Source organism: Poecilia formosa, unplaced genomic scaffold, assembly GCF_000485575.1.
Source record: "Poecilia formosa unplaced genomic scaffold, Poecilia_formosa-5.1.2 Scaffold580, whole genome shotgun sequence".
Classification (NCBI taxonomy): Eukaryota; Metazoa; Chordata; class Actinopteri; order Cyprinodontiformes; family Poeciliidae; genus Poecilia; species Poecilia formosa.
In genome coordinates, this window is record NW_006800519.1 from 140,586 (window position 1) to 143,625 (window position 3,040).

The 3,040-nt window shown below is 37.6% G+C and overlaps 1 long non-coding RNA gene across 2 annotated transcripts in view; it reads left to right on the top strand.

Moving 5' to 3' along the window:
- The first annotated feature begins 267 nt into the window (after positions 1 to 267).
- Positions 268 to 3,040, top strand: part of LOC103129811 (uncharacterized) — a 30,167-nt gene continuing 27,394 nt past the window's right edge. The window contains exons 1-2 of one of the 2 annotated variants that reach the window (XR_001660099.1): positions 268 to 1,179; positions 2,686 to 2,718. This is a non-coding gene — a long non-coding RNA (uncharacterized LOC103129811). The remainder of the gene's footprint in view (positions 1,180 to 2,685; positions 2,719 to 3,040) is intronic. The other variant, XR_001660098.1, reaches the window with a different exon arrangement.

Here is a 3,040-nt window from a genome sequence, read left to right on the forward strand (position 1 = left end):
CTGCAACTGTACTGGGAGGACTGGGAGTGAGGAAAAAAGGCTCCGCTCATTGAAATAAAAGTAGTGATGAGTAATTCCCAGCTTCTTCATTCTAAAGCACAGATGTCAAACTCCAGTCTTGGAGGGCCACTGCCTTGCAACTTTTAAATGTGACTCTGCTGCACCACACCTGAATAGAATAATTAGGTCATTAGCAAGGCTCTGGAGAACTTATCTACACAAGAAGGAGGTAATTAAGCCATTTCATTCCAGTGTTTTGTACCTGTGGCACATCTAAAAACTGCAGGACAGCGGCCCTGGAGGACTGAAGTTTGACACCCCTGCAAAACAACACTAAATTTGTGTCAGGGGGCAATTTCAATGAGCTTTAAATACATTTTACAGGCAGACTTCCAAATCCATCTACATTTGTGACAGTAGGGAAATGTCAATCAGGATAAAATCCAAGTTTTTGAAAGCAATAACTTTGTATTTTTTGACAGTGGTTACTATGAGACAAAGAGTAAAAAAAATCTTTCTAAACTCATGTAACGTTGACATATGTTGTCCTAATTCTGCTTGGGTTATTTTCTGTTTTTTTATTATGGGCTATGTATGTTCAATTTTTACTCTATCAGTTCCTTCTGGTGGGTCTGTTTTATAAATTATTCTGTTGTTTCCCTTCCCCGAATACTTTCTTTAGGTTGTTTCTGTTGGTGTGTTAGTTTAAGTCTTTTCATTTTCTGTCAGTTTCTTTTACTCTTTTCTCATCGGGTTTTGTCATGCTGGTTCACGTCTAGATTCATAGTTTATTCTTTCTCCCTGGTTTTTGTTTTTCCCTTTTGAATTATTCCTGTTCTTCTATCAGGATTGTGGCTTTCTTTTTATTTTCATCCTCATTAGTTTCATTTGTGCTATTTAGGTTTGCTGTTCATTTCTTTGTCCAGTAAGGGTTGCTGTGTTATTTTTTTCTTATTTATTGTTTATTTGTGTTATTAGCTGAATGGCAGCAGAAACACAGACACCCTGCCCCCTCCAGGTATTATGAATGAAGGAGGAAGACCAAAGTGAAATAACTTATATCACAGCATAACGCAGCAAAACGCAGCAAAACACAGCAGGGGATGCAGCGGTGGACGGGGTGACATGACAGACAGAGCCTGAGAGACCTGTACCGTTCTCGTCATCAGGTACAGAGAGGTCAGCCTGCGACCTGGTCTGTGAATTTCCAGTCTCTCTGTTTGATGTTTCAGTTTCTCTGCTCCTCATCCATCTATCAGACCCTCCTGATACGCCAGCACACTCATTTTAGTGCTTTGGCCTCGGTATAGACATTAACAAAATGCAAATAATTTGTCTTGCTGCATATTTTTAATGAACTGTTGGTGAACAGCATTACTACTGCTGAAGTAATCACAAGTGATGTTTGTGAGTCTTCTCTCTTTTTTCTACTGAGGATTTAGCTGGAAAGCAGCAGATATCCTGAAGTATTTGTAGTAAGACCTGAAATTTGAGCAGAGGATGAATGAAAATGAGAGATCTGTGAAAGAGGATTGATCAGGTCAGTTTCCTCTTGTGAGCTGCTAGTGTCTCCCAGATGGTGCAAGCATCTGGAAGACACTTGCAGATGCTTGGGCAGCTGATGCTTAATTAAACTTAAAGGGCTGGACTCACATGATTAGTAATTTCATTCACCATTTCACGCAGTGCCATGCAGTGTCTGAGAAGGTCTCTGAGATATGATAATGGCTGCGCTCATTTTTTCATGCTGAGGTGGACGTTTGCTGGAGGTGATCTTAGCAGATAAAACAAAGTGACAAACGTGCATGATGGTGCTATATTATCCATAAAGCCGTGAATTTCATAAACAATTTACTATAAAATCAATGGTTGTGTTTTCATTCTGATTTAACTCATCTAAATTAATTATTAAAATCTTTTTGAATAGTTTTTAATGCTTTTAAATCAGCACTGAAATTTTTTTATCAGCTAATCCAAAAATGTTTTACATCAGATTTCTCTTTTGTTTCCCCCCTTTTTCTATTGTCTCTGTTGTTTTATTGCTAGTTTTTCTCGGAGCTCTGCTCAAAGTAATCAAAGCACATTGTACAACGCACATTCACTGAAGCCTGATGTCAATCTGTTTATGCGTCTCGTTCATCCAGAAGAAGATGTCTAAATTTCCGCAGGACAGATTATGGAGTAATTAACTTTAATCCCCAGACGTGACTTTCTACAACCCTATCTTTTTAATACCACTCCAACCATACTGAGGAATTTCTCTGTGAACTACAAATGGAATTTTTTTTTTTTTTTTTAGAATATTTTATTTTGGATTACATCACAGGTATTAACTGACAGGACAAAACTGGTACACAATGAAGCACAATTCAAACAATGAGACATATTGAAAGAAAAATACATTTACAATAATATAACACAACAACCAAATAACAAGAAGGACTGGACGGGGGTGGGTAAGGTGGGTTATCTATAGGGATGAAATAAAATGTATATGCATTGGAAATAGATTGAAAGACAGATGGTATCAGATTCGCTCATAAATCCTGTCGAGTCCAGCTCGATTACAGGATCATCAATCAATCCAAAGTGTTGGAAGATTTTGCATGTAACTTAAAAAAGGGTGCCATATTTTACTTCTATTCTGCATCCAATAGGTTATTTACTAATGGAATTTTTTTTCAGAGAATTCTCATCATTACCACATTTGAGGATAAGGTATGTCATGTTTTGGGCAGCTGACGCTTACTTAAACTCAAAGGGCAGACAAGAAAAGTATTTTTGCCCAGAGGAGAGACCCTTTAAATTCTTGCAACTTCTTTAATCAGAAGGAAAGGCAACGCTAACAGTGTCGCTGCCACTTGTTTAAAGGTACCATTAATTTTTTTTAGAGACACAAAGATTTCAAATGGTTACACAATAGTTTGCTGGAGTTTTGGTCCACTCCTCCTAACCTGATGAAACTCAGTCAGGTTAGTAGATGCAAGACAAAAATCCACTTTTTTGAACTTTACATCATGTTACGATGTCCTTTACTCAT